We start from the raw sequence: 18211 nt of genomic DNA on the forward strand, positions 1-18211 counted from the left end.
AAGGTCTTCAGCTCAAAGGATGATCCTGGTCATGCATGTGAACTTAATGTAATCCCAAGGGTCCTTATAAGGAAAAGTAGGAGGCAGGAAAGCTGGAGTCAGAATAGACTTGACAACAGAAACCGAGGGTAGAGTCAGAGAGATCTGAACATGGCATGCTGTTGGAGGAAGCGGTTGTGAGCCAAGGAAGGCAAGGGGCCACTAGAAGCTAGAAAAGATCAGGAAACAGGTTCTCCCCTAGAGCCTCCAGAAGGAAAGCAATCCTGCCAGCATCTTGACGTGGGTCCAGTGAAACCCATCTCAGACTTCTCACCTCTAGAACAGTAAAATAATAAATCCCTGCTATTATTTAAGCCCCTGCAGTTGTGGCTATGTGTCAGAGCAACAATAGAAAACTGAAACATGTATGTAAACTAATGCTGAGCCAGGACCTGGAGTCACACCCACAAGGAAACTTACCCAACCTCTGCATCTCCCCTACCTCCGACCACCTATTTCTAGGGCATCAGAAACACAAATTCTCCAACAGTTCCATAAGCCTTTGTCCACAACATGCGTACTTTGCAGCTGGCTGCCAAATTAGGTCTCTGGGCAGTAGGACTCTGCCTTCACGCAGCACATCAACCTAGACTCCTGAGTGCTGCGTGTTGCTCCTCATGCTGGCCACCCAATGCGACCACAGGGCAACCACGAGACCCTGCTCCCCTTGAGCTGCCCCCTGTGAGGGCTCCAAAGCTCCTGTCCCTGCAGGTCCTGCCCCGCCTCCTTAAGGCAAGCCGTAACAATACCTTTCAGCACACATGTGACCCTTTGTGACATCTCAGGATCCTGGTGACAACTATTGGGAATCTCTGACTTCCGTGGTCATCATTACCAAGTCTGATACACAGCAGTACACCATGGTTTCTCCACTTCCAGTTTCTCAGCAGAACTGGATCGAGACGCCAGGCAATGATCAGCGGGCAGATAACAGAGCTGCTGGTGCAAGGCGTACACCAGGAACCCTGAACATACACAGACTCGGCTCAAGAGCTATTTAAAGGAGACTAAATCCATATAGATGATAAGTGACAGATACGTACCATTTTAGGAAGAAAAATCATCCAACCAATACTTTACTGGGTCTACACGTGGTACAATGTTGGCTCTATTTAATCACTAAATATACATGGCAACTTTTCAAAAAAACGTGAATTAGGGTACTGTTTCCTGTCTTTTTAAAAGTGCAGGCTTGAAACACTAGCATATAGCAAGAATTCTATTTTTTTTTCTAGTTCATCTGCCTTAAATTGAGCAAGTAGGCCTAGGCTATTGGTAATTCCTGATGAACAGTCTGAAGAGAAAGGCAGCTTAACCAGGTAATTTATCTCATCAAGTCACGGGCTGAGTCCTATAGGAATGTGACCCATTATTTTATAGGCATAGCACACATTGTGCACTGAATATAAATCTAAATTACAAATGAAGCATCGACACTAGCCATATTACAATTTACAGGAAATGATACACAATTTTGAAGCATGATTTGAAATAAATACAAACACTTATTTTAAATAGATACAAATACTCTTTGTATTTAAAGTAAACAATAGAGTCATCCATCTTGGATTCCTGAGGAGGAATATTTTACCACAGGTATTGTTTAGAATTACTGGTACAGGTGCTAATAAAAAGCAAACTGGATTCTAGTCAGTTTTATTATTAAAATAAAAATATTATTATTATTATTAAACTTCTCTTTTAATTCTTATTAAATTTCTCTTTTGCTTATCTCTAGGGGAGATGGTTCTCCACCCTTTGGTAGTAACAGCCTCAAATCCTTTTTAAAATGAGGCAAATATAGGGGCACCTGGGTGGCTCAGCGGATTAAGCCGCTGCCTTCGGCTCGGGTCATGATCTCAGGGTCCTGGGATCGAGTCCCGCATCGGGCTCTCTGCTCAGCAGGGAGCCTGCTTCCCTCTCTCTCTCTCTCTCTGGCTGCCTCTCTGTCTACTTGTGATTTCTCTCTGTCAAATAAATAAATCTTTAAAAAAAATGAGGCAAATATAAATAAAAGAATGTAAGCATACCTAGGAACTAAATCTACCTAAAAGACATATTTAGAAACCTCCAAATACCAGTGCCTACAGGAAATATTAAAACCACCCTAATACATCTATAACCCATTACTGCATAATCTTCCTTCCATTTCTCTGTTTTGCTTTAGGAGGATGTAGTTGGCTCACCTCCCAATCAGGACTGAACAGCCCCACTTCCTTAGAGTTTTGGCGGAGCCCTTACAATGCTGGCTGCACATGAACTCATTTCACACTTGGGAGATGGCTCCAGCCCTGCCCCCAGAGGATCCCATGAGCGCAAACTCCCACGTAGTAGCTTTCAACACAGATGAAGACAGTAAGAATCTGTCTAAACTCTTCACCTTTTTCAAGGATGGCAAATTCAGATGTATAAGGCGAGGCCAGTAACGCAAATAAGTAAGACAATCAGGGGCTACTGGTACTACACAAACTTGAGCCAGGAAAGGAAGTGCATTTTATTTTTTTTTTAAGATTGTATTTATTTATTATTTATTTGACAGAGAGAGAGAAATCACAAGTAGGCAGAGAGACAGGCAGAGAGAGGGGGAAGCAGGCTCTTAGCCGAGAAGAGATCCCAATGTGGGGCTCGAGCCTAGGACCCTGAGATCATGACCTGAGCTGAAGGCAGAAGCTTAACCCACTGAGCCATCCAGGCACCCCAGGATGTGTGCTTTAAAAGTTCATAATCACGGGGCAGCTGGGTGGCTCCATTGGTAAAGCATCACACTACTGCTTTCAGCCGGGATCATGTGCTTGGGGTCACGGGATCAAGCCCCAGATGAGTTGCCTGGCTCAGCAGAGAGTCTGCTTGTCTTCCTTTCCCTCTGTCTGTTCCCCCCACTCATGTGTGCATGCACTCATTCGCTCTCTCAAATAAATAAATAAATCTTTAAAAGAAGAAATACAAAAAAGGTTCTTGATCTCAAGGATACAATGGTGGTGGTGGTGGTGGTGGTGGTGATACTGTGTTGTGTTTCAGTGTGTTTTGGAGGGTTGGTTTTTGTTTAGTGGAATTTTGTTTCGAGTTTGTTTTGTTTTTAAGCTTTTGCCTGTTTGGGACCTTGATTTTTGTCTGTTTAATTTTATTTCTCCATTGAAAGAAGTAATTTTCTTACTGGGTTGGAGCACTCTCGGAAAATTAGGAGATATATTCAGAAATTTCAGGAGACCCCTGTATATTAGAATATTTAAGCCATTTGAACATTTATTTAGACTTATTTCAACCATTCTAAGAACATCACTATTCTAGGATTTTCTTAATGATAGTCATTAAGAGAAAAAGATTCCACAACATCCTGAAGTAGAACATTCTAATCAAGAAAAAAATGAGACTCTGAGACAATGCTTACTTATTCTTTATTTACTTTACTTGAAGTTTTTATTTCCACCTGGCCTTAGAGATATTTAGGAAAGTGTTTTATGATGCCTATTATTTGTGGGAGTTTCTGTTTTATTAATTTTTAATCTTTGTAAAATGTATTTACTTTAATATCTATTTTAGATGATTTTGATAATATTTTTATGGTTCCTTGCAAAGACTATATATCAGAGTAACCCCTATTCGTGATGCTGTTCAGATTATCTTTCTATATTACTTCTAACATTATTTGCTTTGTATATTTTGAAGCGGTATTATTTGGTTCATAAGAGTTCATTATAGTTATATATATATTTTTTTTTAAAGATTTTATTTATTTATTTGACAGACAGAGATCACAAGTAGGCAGAGAGGCAGGCACAGAGAGAGGAAGGGAAGCAGGCTCCCTGCTGAGCAGAGAGCCCGATGCAAGTGTCAATCCCAAGACCCGGGATCATGACCTGAGCCCAAGGCAGAGGCTTTAACCCACTGAGCCACCCAGGCACCCCAATAGTTATATATTTTTGACAGTAATTTGTTTTATTAACATAGAAGACCCCACAATCTTATTTAATCTCAATTTATTGGCTCCTTAGATTCTATTTTATTGTATCTACATTATCACCTGTTTTTAATTTGTTCAATTATCTGATCTATCTCCTCTTATCCTTTTACATTTAAGCACTTGCTTCACTTTGTTTTAGGTCTACTTCTTTTCGATAGCATAAGGTTGGATTCTGTTTTCTGACTCAGTATGAAACTCTACTTCTTTTAATGAGGATATTTTATCCCATTTATATTTATCATTGCAACTGAGTTGGTTGTTCTTATTTTTATCACAGTAGTCAATGCTTTCTCAGTGCTAATTTAGTTTTAAGTCTTTAACTATATTGATTCTTCTTCTTTTTTTTTTATTTTCTGTTCTATGTTTGTTCACTTGGTTTTGATTTATATGCTCCAGAATTCTGGATATTAGTTTGTTTCTTATTGCACTAAATAATCTACTACTTCTGTAAATAATTCTTTCACCTATATTTCTCTGTCAGAACCAAGAAAATACTTTATTTGTTTTTCAGTTGCCTCTTTTTGAGATAAGAAATGAAGCACATTCTTTCTTCCATTCTTTCAGGTTCTTTTATTAATATCATATGAACTTTAAAACCTGGATTATTGTTAATTTCATATTATATGTCTCCTTTAAAAAAGATTGTGGGACACTTTAATTCAGCTCTTTTTTTCACCTCAATTCTGCTTTTGCTGCCTTCCAGTAATTGTGAATTCTGCAAAGGCATTCCAGCTGTGAACAATCCTCTTTCTATTCATCTAGCTGCCTTTTTATCTTATAAGGCTGCCTTTTCACTGCAATTCTTTTTCACTGCTGGCTTTCTCTCTTGATGCACAGAGGTCAAGTCCTCTTGAACTATTTCAAGAATGTCAAGAAGCCTTATGAAATTTTCTTCTGAGTTCCATGGGAGATGATTTTTAAAGGTATGCGTTTCCTCTGAGTTGTCCAGGTCCTATACCCTTTCCGTGGCTCCACACAATTTTTTTCAGGCTCCATGTCAATGTTTTCTCTTCTTTGAATGAAACCTACACCTAGCCTTAGAGTTTGTCAATGGAGAGTGTGATATGCCAATCTCCCAGGCTAATTCTTGATTTTGCATGGGTTTTCATCTAATTGATCACCGATTTGTTGCAGAGGTACCGACTTCAAACCTCTTCTTCCTTGTTCTCTCATACTGGAACCAATGGAGTACATGAGAGACTGGAATTCCCAACATGCACTTCCTATCTCTGCTCCTAAACTAATGCTTTATTCACACACATACACACACACACACACACACACTTCATGCTCAGATAATTTTTGAGATTTTCAGGCTCTCCCTAGATATACAAAGTTGGGAAAGGAGACATCTACTCTTCCAGCCTCCAAGAGGGAGACATAAAAATTATAACTGATCATTTTCAAATTATATAGGACCTAAGTTCATATAGATAGAGGATAAAGGAAGGTGGGATATATAATACCTCCTGACATTTTTTTTAAAGACCATCTGCTTTGGAAACAACTCTAAAGCTTGAGGAGTTTTTCCTAGTCAAAACCCATCTGCTTTATGATTACTGTCAATCCCTCCCAGATTCTCTTACCAGGTTGCGTAGTTTGGGTTGGGGGAGTAAATGCTCATATTATACAGGATATTTGTGATTATTTTAGTAAGAAATAAACCATAAGTCTCTTTAAGTATTTATTGGCTTTCCTCCAAACACAGCCCCTGAAAGGTTATAGGGTATCCTTTCAATATCAAGATCCAAGGTTCTAAACACACACACACACACACACACACACACATACACACACACACACACACACACACACACACACACACACACACACTCTTGCTGCCAAGCTGTTCAAGATTCCCTTCCATCTAATTTTGATGTCAATGATGCAAAAAATCTCTGGAAATCCATCAAAGAAGCTTCTGCCAAAAACAATCTCTGGAAGTCACTCAAAGATGTTTCTGACATCAGGTGCTTCGCTTTACTCATATATCACAGTGGCCATCCATATGTTGGGAAGTTCACAGGGTGATACCTAACTTTCAAACTCAGATCCTAAGTCCACCAGCCAAGGAAACACAAGTGCTTACGCTTGCCTGTCATGTGCCGTCCTGTTCCCTCCTTCCCCCCAGGAAACGGATGCTGGCAGATGGTCGTTCCCACAGGCAAAATCATGGTCTTGTTGTATTAAAAACTCATCCCTATGCCCACCCCCACCCCCGGAGAATAGGAGGCTGCCACCAAATGCTGGATGCTCCAGAACATGACACCATATGGTTGTCCCCATAGCCAGAGGCTTAGTAAATGGTGCTAAATTGCAGACAATTCAAAGAGATGCCTTTGTTTGCTGCTGAGACCTTAGTCTTGCCAAAAATCACTGCCTGCCCCTGAAAGCCCAAAGAAAAGATGGCCAATTCGGTGGAGGAATGCAACTGCATTACCTGTGCTCCCAAATGCCCAAGGAAAGGGTGTCTGAGGGTCCCAGCAGAGTCAAACCTCCCTCCCCAACACATCAACCATGAAGGTCCCAATAACCCTCCGGTACAAGCAGTCTCAGGAGCAAAGGAGGAAAAAAGCCAGACTTGAAACCCCCAGAGCAGACCCAACCTCAACACCTTCCCTAGAACCACCCCGACGTCTCACTAGCACACTAAAGGGTGTGCAGTCAGTGACCCGGGCTCGGGTACAGCATCCCCTCTGCGGCTCTCTGCCTTTGGAACCCCCACCCCCTCTCAAGCAGCGGGCGGTAACACGGCCTTGCCCAAATAGCCTCCATCAGACACTCAATTAACTTTGTCTTCCTTCCTTGCCTTTATTTTATTAAAAAAAATTTTTTTGTTGTCTGGAAAGAGACATCAAGATGTTTGGCCCGTTGAGCGATCTGAGTTTCTGCAGATTTTTAAATACGGCTAATAAAACAGAACCCAAAGAATTACAGCCACCATTATGAGAGGTATGATTAAACTGCCTGGGCATGATTTGATTCCATTATATAAGAGCATGAGAGAAAAAGATTAAACCATCATCTTTATCACCCTTGGGGAGAAAAAGCACCTTTCCCTGCACACTGAAGACCACACCTCCGCTCACAGAGAAATTAAAATCCATTCATGGTTATTAACAATCAATGAGCTGGCCACTACCAGCACATTTGGGGAAGAGTTGATAACTGTGCCTGTGAAGACGGTAATTTACATTAATATGGACCATGAAGCTAAAAATGAAGATGAAACAGTGAAACGGAAGCGTGGAAACCAGAAGAGAAGAACTTTCTTAGGTTGTACAACCTACAGGAGGGCTCACGGCACCCACCAGCATGAGGAATCTGTGGGGTGGCCTGGGGGACAAGAGATCTGAGTGCTCTGCAAACACTGTCCTCTTCCAGCTCTACTTATGGGCTGCCTGGTGCCTGCAGACTTCACGAGAGGGTACTTGGCACACAGTGGTTCCTGTAGGGATGTCCCAGGTCCCTGTGGCTCCATCATCAGTTGCTGGGGTGTTGCAATTTTCTCTTCTGACAAGCTTACTTGACCGAGAGCAATGGCAGAGCTAACACTTTGGAAATTTCCACAAATCCTGGATCCTCCCATGGGAGGCTGTCCCCATTATCCATTGCAAGTTAGGGAGAAGAAATGACTTGCTTATTTGGAAGTTTTTACTATTCTTTCCCTGGCTTACCTCCAGTCCACACCCCCAACACTCGTAACCTACCCTACCCACCTGCCTCTTTCTCTCTCCCCGCGCCCCATTCACTTTGTCTTCAGACACATATGATTCCAGCACACTGGGAGTAGGTGAAATTTTATATGAAAGGAATTGGAGCACTTGAAATTTAGAGAGCATTTTGGTTTGGGTTGGTCAATAAGAGGTTTTAATTATTCTGATCTTATTAGTCACTTATGTTTAATTCCTTACCCATCCACGGCACACAGATTTAAGAAGACATAAAGAGGGGCGACTGGGTGGCTCAGTTGGTTAGGGCATCTGCCTTGGGCTCAGGTCATGATCCCAGGTTCCTGGGATCTAGCCCCGCATCAGGCTCCCTGCTCAGCAGGGAGCCTGTTTTTCACTCTCCCTCTGCCTGATACTTCCCCTGTTTGTGCTCTTTCTATTAAACAAATAAAAATCTTAAAAAAAAAAAAAAAAAAACAAAGAAGACATAAAGATTACATGTACAGTGACTCCTCTAAAATTGAAACTAAGCCTGCTTTCATAATGCAGGAGAAAAAGCCTTGTACTGGAAGCCAACAACCTAGAGTGTACTCTTTGGTCTGTCACTATACATTTACGTGGTCCTGGCGGATTCATTTGCACTTCTTGGGCATTGCTTTTCTCATCAATGACACTCACTTAACCTTTGGGGTCAAGGACACCTCTGAGAATCTGATGAAGCTACAGACCCTCTTCCCAGAGAAATGCACATGAACACAGAACTTTGCACACAGTTTCACGATTCCCCAAAAAAAGGTCCCCACAAAAGTCTACCTAGGGCTTCACATGTATAAGTGAGCCACAGACCAGGAGCCCCCAGACAGGAGCACCTCGCCAGCCACTCCGAGCTGCAAAGTGCCACACCTTGGAAAAACCTGGGAGCAGCAGATAATGCTAAAGCATTTACTTTAGGAGAAAGAGGGGAAGGAAGGAAAGAAGGAAATCAAAGGAAAAAAGAATGAGGAGGAAAAAGAAGTTCTCCTTCCAGTAACTTGAAAAACACTTATAAATTGAGTCTGAAAATGAGCACTTAACTGAATTAAATGCAATATAATTAAATTTCAGGTTATAAAGGAAAATGTGATATAAAATTTTAACTCATTTAAAAATACACATTCTGGAGAACAATAAAATGACTCATTTTAAATAAGATAAAGAATGGAAAATGGAAGCAAAAAAAAAAAATTTACCGTAACTAAATAATGATCTCAAAATAGGATTTAAATACTTGGAATTGTATGATAATCAAACTAATCTTTACATTTTTTTAATGATCTGGTTTCTGTGACTTGATTCTTAAATCTTCTGCGAAAATAAGCCTCATCTGCAGATGGCTTTAGTTCTATGAAAACACACCGCTACCCCCATTTTTGAAAATGCAATCTTAACAACTCCATACAGGTATTCAATCTAAAAGATGTAATTACCTTTAGGGGAACGTCTTGAGCCAAGCCGCAAGCAGAATATAGCCACTGACAAATATTATGCGAACACTGAGCCGGAGAAGCCATGAACTCAACAGAGAGGGCACTGGGCTCCAGTCGTGGAGATGGGGAGCCAAGCAAGTCCCTTGCTCTGTCTGGACCTCAGTTCTTTCTTCCGCAAAATAAAGGTGTTGAGCCTGATTTAGGAGGTGCTCAGGTAAGGCCTGAGCACGTTTCTCTGACTCCAAAACCAGTGCTCTCTGAAGGACTGCGATAGCCACTTCTCGTTCCTAGAAAGAAAGAAAGCAATTCACCTGGCTGATGGGTGCCATGCCCTCCTATCATCCAAATCTGGCACCTTCTTTGTGGGTGCAGAGAGAAAGAGCTAGGAAGGGAAACTGGGGATGCCAAAAGAGAAGGAGATTCTGGTGCCATATTTAAAATGCCACCCAAGCACGTTTGACACGCTTCACGCTTTAACATACAGAACATCGCGCAGCCGTTAACTCTCAAGATTTATTCTCCTTTTTACTACTTATATGTTATGCTACTTAATTTCTCTAATTTTCAGGCTGGCTCAGGTGCAATAATGGAATTCTAGGTCAAGGATAATTTTTACACATGATTAACAGGCTGGAAGAACAGTGTCTTTCCAAAAAATGAATTATTCACCTGAAGTAATTAGCCGGTGGTTTCTAGTTTCTCGATATTCTCATTACAGCCTGTCTCCTCCTGCCGGAACGGGACTTGCGCTGGAATTTGGACCTTCATGTGGGCACCGTCCCCATCTGTGGGTTTTGGAATGAGCAGAGGAGCTCTGCCTTTCATCTGCCATGAATGAGCCTCCGTCACCGGAGCGAGGCTTTCATCAGCGAGCCTGGCTGGAAACCTTCCTGTGTGAGCACGAGCCTGCCAGACATTCGTATCAAAAACCCACAGGCTTTATTTAACTCTCCCTGGAAGGAGGTATAAAGGTTACAAAATAATGAGGAAGAGCTCAGTTGAGCAGGGACCCAAGAGTCACAACCTCTTTGTTAAAACTGACAAAAGAGGTGGGAGATAAACTCTATGAGGAATGGAATCGGGGCGATTTAACCTGCCGAAGGGGAAGCTGGAAGGGAGCAAAATCACAGGATTCATACATATGAAGAGAAATTATAATAGGGGATGCTGTCCGGACTCCTCGGAGGGAAGGTAAGAAAGAAATGGGCTTTAATAGCAACAAAAGGGTTTGCAGGTATTTGAGCATGTTGGAAAGAACAGACAGTAAGAGAGAAAAGCGGAGTTCTAATCCGTGCTCCTCCCTTAGCCAGCTGACTAGCCCAGGAAGCCCTGTTTTCTGGGAAATGGGAATGGGATTGCCACTGCCCCCACATGGCACTGGATGAGTAACGTTAGAGTAAAAAAGAATGTGAAGCACAAAATCGCCCCGAGAAAGTAAAGAGCTTCAGCTCAAGGTCAGAATTGTTATCTCCGTTTTGGCGAACCACAGTGAGGGGCTGCTGGTCACTGTCAACAGTAGGGCCCTGATTTACCTGGTAACCTCGTGGGGTAGAGCATCTTTAGCTCTGCACACATGTTTATTTCTCAAGAGCCAAACAGATTGTGTGTGTCCATGTTGTGTTTATACAGGTGTATTTGTAGACAAAAAGGATCCCGATAAGGAAACTTTTCAACTTCTCTGGTGGAGGCTAGTTTAGGCCTAAAATCATAGTAATACCCTAAGAAATGCTGAAGTATATGAGAGGTTACCTTGGCGTCTAGGTCTTATAAATAAATAGTGATGTCCAGAACTCTCTCACAAGGGAGCTTTCCCAGTCCTTACTAAAGCCACCCAAACATAATATCCCAGCAGCTGGTATTATTTTATATTTGGAAAACCCAAAAGAACCCATGGAAAAGCTATTTTATAGAAGAACAAAACAGCGGATTATAAAATCAATGTCCCAAAGTTAGTGGGCTTTATATATACAAAGAAGAACCTTAGAATGAGAGAGAATACCCCATTTATGATATCAATACAGAGGTGCCAACTTAATAAGAAATGCCCAAAATCTTTATGGGGGGAAGTGCAAAGGATTCCTTCGTGTCCCAAAAGTCGCCTTGAAAAAGTACAGAAATAGAGCATGTTTTGGCATATCAGTTATCGTGAAGGCAATATATAAACTGAATAAAATTCCAATATAAAATATCACTAGCATTTTTGTCTGGCACAAAGTAAGTGTACTACAAAGTTCATTTGGAAGAAGAATAAACAATAATGCCAGGGGGAGAAAACCTAAAAAAAGAAAAACAATGTGAAGACAGGGAACTAGCTTATATAAAATAAAGCCTCTATAAGTTAGTAAAAACTAACACATGACTAGAGAAACCAATGGAACAGAATAGAAAATCCAGACCTAGGCCTAACTGCACATGGAAATTTCATATGCAGTAAAGGAAGCATCTCAAGTCAGAGAGGAAAGAGTCATGCTAACAGTGTGAGGGGCCGGCTATATGAAAAAGAGAAAATTAGACCCATTTTTCATAATACACATCATGATAAAATCCAAATTGATTAGAGATTTACAGATAAAACATAAACCTATATAAGTACCTTAAGAAAATATATGTAAATAGCTCCAGAATTAGAGAGAAGGGCAATTTTTCTCAGTATGGCTCAAATCCATAGAAAAGGTTAATAAATTTGATAACATAATAACCAAAAACTTTTGTAGAGGTCAAAACACCATGAACATAGTCAACTACCAAAAGGTGAACTAGGCAAAACTATTTATTGCTAAGATCACAAAATATTAGTATCTTTAAGAAAGAACTTGGGGAGGGGGGTCGGGAGAGGGCGGTTGGGTTATGGACACTGGAGAGGGAATGTGCTATGGTGAGTGCCATGAAGTATGTAAACCTGGCGATTCACAGACCTGTACCCCTGGGGCTGATAATACATGATATGTTTATAAAACCTTAAAAAAAAAAAAAGAAAGAAAGAAAGAAAGAACTTCTCAGAACACAACAACAAGGTCCAACAACCCTGAGAGAAAAACCAGCAAGGCGGTGCCAGTGAAAATGTCAGAGTAAGAAATGGCAGGAGTGCACTCCTCCGTGAGAGCAAATAAAACACTGGCAAAGAACTGTCAGAATCCACTTTTTCTGGAACTCTGGAAATGAACCCAATAGATGGCTACAATTTGGGGGGCACTCAATCAACAAAAAGGGCTGAATCTCAGTAAGAACAGTGAGCTCTGGGGCATCTTAATTTACTCTAGTCCCCTTGCCTGCCCTCAGCTTAACAGTTGCCTTGAAAGTAACAGCCCGCAGTCCCAGTATCTATGAGGTTCCAGAGAGAGCAGAACCATTCTCATTTGCAAAGAATTGTCCTTGGTGATCTATCTAACGCTTCCATGGAAGCCTTGCTCAAAGAGCATGTTTTTGTTCTCTTTTTTGACGATTTTATTTATTTGAGGGGGGGGGCGCTCAAGCAGGGGTAGGGGAATGGTGAGGGAGAGGGAGAAGCAGACTCCCCACTGATGGGGAGGCCGATATGGTAATCGATCCCAGGACCCTGAGATCATGACGTGAGCTGAAGTCAGATCCTTAACTGACTGAGCCACCAGGTGCCCCCAAAGAGGCCTGTTTTATCTCCCCTAACTGGAACACACCCACTACTATAACCATTACCCAAAGTGCATTTGTCAAAAACATTTATAATGTTGTAAAAACATTTACAATTTACAATTGGAACAGACAATAGATTAAAAAGCATGGCGGGGTGGGGGGAGCGACTGGCTGGTTGAGTCAGAAAAGCTGTGACTCTTGATCTTGGGGTCATGAGTTGGAACCCCATGTTGGAGGTGGAGATTACTTAAATAAAAAACTTTGATAAAATTTTGAAAAATAAAAAGCATGGAGGAAATGCTGGGAAATATTACCCTTGGGGCATAAGAGCTTGGAAAATTTCCAATGTATTCCGATAACCTGGAAAGCCACAGCCTCAAAAACAGGACTACATGTGTTCAGGAAAGACCTGAGAAGACCTTTCATCCTCCCCCCTGGCTGATCCAGACTCTGCACACACAGGAAGTGAAGACTAAAGCAGGGTTACAAACTGCATGGCTGAGGACTGAAGGTTCACCCCAACACACACAGAGTCCCGGGCAAAAACTCAGAGATATGTGATTTCCGAACACTGAAGGAAACCTGTGTCCATTCATTGTCTGACCAGGAGGCTAACAGAACAGAAACTTCAAAGGTCAAAAATGACAAAAATATAGACTTAAACTCTGGCTCAGAAAAGCCCCTAAAAAACAAACATTAAAAGCAAGCAGAAACAACAGACCCTGGGGAAGTTGGAGAATCTTGTTTCCAAAGTCACACATTACAATGCTCAACCTGTCTACTTTTCATCTAAACATTGTGAGATATGGAAGGAATCAAGAAAATATGGTCTATACCTGGGGGAAGGGGAGGGACACTCAATAGAAACCATCTCTGAGGTAGCCCGGACACTGGAGTTACTAGGAAAAGATTATGAGTCAGCTGTTTTACATGTGTTCAAAAAGCTAAAGGATATCGTGAGGACAGTGTCTGACCAAAAGGAGAATATTAATAAAGAGAGAAATTATTAAAAGGAACAAAACAGAAATTATGGAGCTGAAAAGTACAATAACTGGAATTGAAACTTGACTACTTAAAGGTAGGTCAATTGAAATTACACAGTCTGAGAAAATAAAAGAAAGAGAATGAAGAAAAATGAAAAAAAAAATCTAAGAAACCTACTGGACACCATCAATCATATCAGCAGATACACTATGGAAGTCCCAGAAAAAGAAGAGAGAAAAGGGAAAGAGAATAATCAAAGAAATGAAGGTTAAAAAAAAAATAATTGGCAAAGCCCCCCCAAATCTCTTAGCCTCAAACAAAAGATTTTCATCAAATGTCCTGTATTACTTAGAGATTTACTGTCACAGTTTCCCCATAGTTAGGAAAAGTATGGCCACAAAGAATTTTGCTTTGAAAAACCACACTAGAACTTAAGCCCTTTCTTCTAGAAATAATATAGAATCACTGCCAAGAGCTCATTAAGCTCTTTCCTTTTGGCATCATCTTCTGTTCTTGCGGACAGGAAAAACTTCTGTCATGCCCCAGTCAGGCGTGGAAAAATACCACCAGGAGGGTTCAGCTCTCAGAGCAAGTGTTCTCAGCTGATCACCAAAGCAGATGATCACCCAAAACACAGGAACCCACTACGGGCTGTCATCGCTACAGGACAGCAAGCCAACTGGCTGCACAGGTCAGTCTAAGGACGTCTTTTGAGCTTGTGATCAAAAGGGGGCACGGGGGGAGTATTGTACTGTACTGACTTTTTCCTTTCTTCTCTACATGGACAGAACCCATGACGGCTGTGGTACCACATGACTCTCGCCACAGTGTGTATTGTTGAATCCTCTCGGACTGTTGGTTATCTGATTTACGTTCCTGTGAGACTGGCGCTAGGAGATCTGGCATCGCTTCCCATTCAAAGAGCTGCCCCACTGAAGCAGCATACATCGGGGAGGGTGCGACTTTGCTGATACCCTGGAGTTGGGGACTCCCCTCCGGGTCCGCAGAAAGCCTTCCCCCAGCTACAAGGAGATGGGCTCTGCGCGCACCTGATTTCTTCTCCCCTGAGAAGGTTTCCTGACAGCTTCTTAGCAATCACAGACCTTTCTGACTCTTTCTAAATCAACACTGTAAAGACCCTTTCTCCAGAAATAAGGTTGAGTTCAGAAGGGCTAGAGACATGTGGGAAGGTTATGTGAATCCTAAAGCCGAATGCTTTTCCCATTTTAGAAGGCTACTTTCTCATTTTATGGTTACTGCTTCCCTGTTAGTTCCTCTTAAAAACAATTATTTTTTTTCTTTTTTAAATAGTGTTCCCTCTGGAAAATCTTAGAATGAGGTGGGGGTAAGACTCTATGACCACCTGGTTAGGGCTGAATCACACCTGATGTACAATTATACACTCTGCCCCACCCCTGAGGGGCTGGGACATGAAACAGAGACTGCCCATTTACTTGACTTGCTGTGCAAACATGGGCAGCAGTATCTTTCCAGGCCCTGGTTTCTCACTTGAAAGTAGGGAAGAATGAGAGTATTTACCTGATGATATTGAGGAATGGCACATACTAAGCATTTTATGAGTATTTTTTATTGTTGTTGTTATAATAACAATTATTATTAGACTTAGTGAGCACCCTGAATAGGAACATTAGGTCTAATTCTCTAGGGTGTCGTCCCCAGAACATAATAGGTACTCAATAAATATTGAGTGGGAGGTTGAATGACTGAATAAATGGAAAACTATTTAAATGAGGAAGCAGCAGTAGTAAGAATAAGAATTCAACCCATGGTCCCACTGAGTGTAGGTTGGGACCTTCCTAGATCTTTCTGGATAGATATTCACTGATGTTTGTATGTCCAGTGCAAAAGGAATATGTGTAAATAGGAACAGGGGACAATGGTGAGACTCCATGTTTTTGTTTAAATGTTTATGTATTTATTTCTTTGATGGGGGATGGGGAGGAAGAGGGAGAGAGAGAATCTCAAGCAGACTCTGCGCTGATCAGAGAGAACACAGGGCTTGATCTCAACACCCCAAGATCATGACCTGAGCCAAAACCAAGAGTTGGGCCCTTAATCAACTGAGCCACCCAGACACCCTGTGAGACTCCATGTTTTATATCTGTTGATGTAGGTATTGTAAACATGTATTGATTTGTACATCTGATGCAGAAAAAGCCGTGATGTCTGCCAGCCGCAGAGAGACATGGCAGCTACTGGAGAGTCTGGAGACATATCGGAGATCCCAGGAACCCTGACGGGGAGCTACAGGTGCTATAATGGAAGCTACTGCTACTGGTCATGTTGCCACCAGAAAAGCTGCCTCAGAAAGAAGTTGAAAACCACTGAGGACCAGGGAAGAAACTGCTGAGGCATACCTTCACTGGGAAAGCCTTGCCAAGAGCCACCGTGGACCCCACCATCAGGAGCCACATACCCGGTGACAGGTAAGGAGACTGCTGTGCTTCTGGCTCTATGCATCTCTGCCTTGCAATCCTTGATTTTCTGGTAGGGGGTAGGGACTGTGAGTGTTCCACTGTCTTCCCTTAAAGTGGGCACAAGGCCAGCCCAATCACACAGAGCTGTCCCTGCTTTTGTACCCCATGGTAGGAGAAGGAAATCTCCTGATTACCAATCACTAATTAATCCCTTACTTGTATGCATTATTTTTCTCCTTAGGAATTAAAATGATGGTACTACAAATCAGGAAAATTTGTTATAAGACATATATTCCTTTTTTTTTTTTTTTTTGTCAGCACTCACTCAGTAAGCATGGGCAAGTTACTGAACTTTGCCTTCTTCTAACATGGTTTTTCCCATCTATGAGGTCAGGCTCCCTTCCCATTAAATATGGATGGTGTTGATCTCTACCTGCTGACTCTCCCCTTTGTGTTGGTGTTTTATATTCATGGAAGCCCAGCAAGGAACAAAATACAGAATTCAGTGCAGAGCTTCTGTTCATTGGGTTTTCATTCAAAATTCAACAGGTAGATAGAACTCCCGCATAAGAAAAGGAGGAGGTAACTCACGGGAGGCAAGTAATGCCATACAGTAATGATGCTTGGATGCGGGCTGCCAGGGCCTCGGAGGGCCAAGGCTGAGCTTTTCAAAGAAAGAGAGTCTGAAGATGTGAACAGTGTGTGCCAAGATCACACTAAGTGAGTTTTGCTGCCCCCCCGACCCCGAAGTCGGTGGTGTGTGAGCTCTGCAAACACAATCAGCTCCCATTTGCCTGGAACCAGGCTGGTATTTTTGTGCTCCTCTGCAGACGGGGACGAATGGTACTACTGCATCTGGCTAATGGATCCAAAAACCAACAGTGTAACATCAAGTACTTCACGTGCGAAGATGATGCAAAGTAGTCCGAAAGTACAAAGGTACTAAGCAAGCTCCCCGCCCTCGAAGAGCTGACCAGATTGTTGATGAAACAGACCTACTAAAAATAAAAGATGGAATTAAACAATCCCATCAGATAGGTGTTAAGGACTGGTATCCACTAAAAGGACAGAAGGATTTACAGGAAGGAAAACCCAATGGGGTGCTTGGAGGGTTTTGTAGCAAGCTGGGGTTTTGGCCAGAGCTTGCAGACTGGGTTGAGTCTGGGTCAGTGGAGAGGAAGAAGAAGAGCAGGGGTTTGTGGGAGCCAGCTTACACGGTCTCGTGAGAGCTGCTGGTTACCTTTTTCAGGAATACCGTCAGATAGCCATTAAACGCAACCATGACTAAAAATTAAATTATAAAAATCTTAAAATTAAATAAATTATACCTTATAAATGTATATTTATATTATTTAGTACTATAATGGATAATATAGTATCAATACATAATTGAACATTATCTAAATAAACACTCAGAACTCACTGCTTCCTCATTACTTTACTGCATTTTACTGTAATTTATGCTGCTCAGGATATTAACATCTATGGTATCTATATGGTGGATATGCTATGTAATCATACACAGCATTACTATATACTATATACATAATATATATTTTTTAATATAATATAATGTAGCTACTGCATAGCTCTTCCAAATTTCTTTCATGCTGGGAGCATTTACATAGCAGAAATCTGCAAATGCTAAGAATCAGGGCTTGAAAAAAAAAAAAAGAATCAGGGCTTGATTTATTGCTTTGTTGGTTGTTTAGACTAAGAAAGTAATGGAAAAATCTTAATAACACAGATTCAACTTTTAAAGATACCATGTTGTGGGGGCGGTGGTGCCTGGCTGGCTCAGTCAGAAGAGCAAGAGACTCTAGATCTTGGGGTTGTGAGTTTGAGCCCCACCTTGGGTGTAGAGATTACTTAAAAATAAATCTTAAAAACAAAAAATTATGTCAGTATTTGTTGCATTGTGAATGGCACCAAAGACTTGAAGAAATCTTCCAGCATTTGAAAATTGTTATGTGATTCAGCAAAGTCCCTCACACCATTGATGATCAAAACATTCTAAAATACCTATTTATGGGGGCACCTGGG

The 18211-nt window shown here is 41.6% G+C and overlaps 1 long non-coding RNA gene across 2 annotated transcripts; it reads left to right on the top strand.

Moving 5' to 3' along the window:
- Positions 1 to 14260: 14260 nt before the first annotated feature.
- LOC309860704 lies at positions 14261 to 17590 on the top strand. Of its 2 annotated transcripts, none has more exons than XR_014309543.1 (4): positions 14261 to 14421; positions 14519 to 14886; positions 15903 to 16177; positions 16718 to 17590. It is a non-coding gene; the product is annotated as an uncharacterized lncRNA (long non-coding RNA). The 2 variants fall into 2 exon arrangements; XR_014309544.1 differs by having other exon boundaries at positions 14519 to 14802.
- Positions 17591 to 18211: the final 621 nt, after the last annotated feature.

This window comes from Mustela nivalis, assembly GCF_964662115.1.
Source record: "Mustela nivalis genome assembly, chromosome: 3".
Lineage (NCBI taxonomy): Eukaryota > Metazoa > Chordata > Mammalia > Carnivora > Mustelidae > Mustela > Mustela nivalis.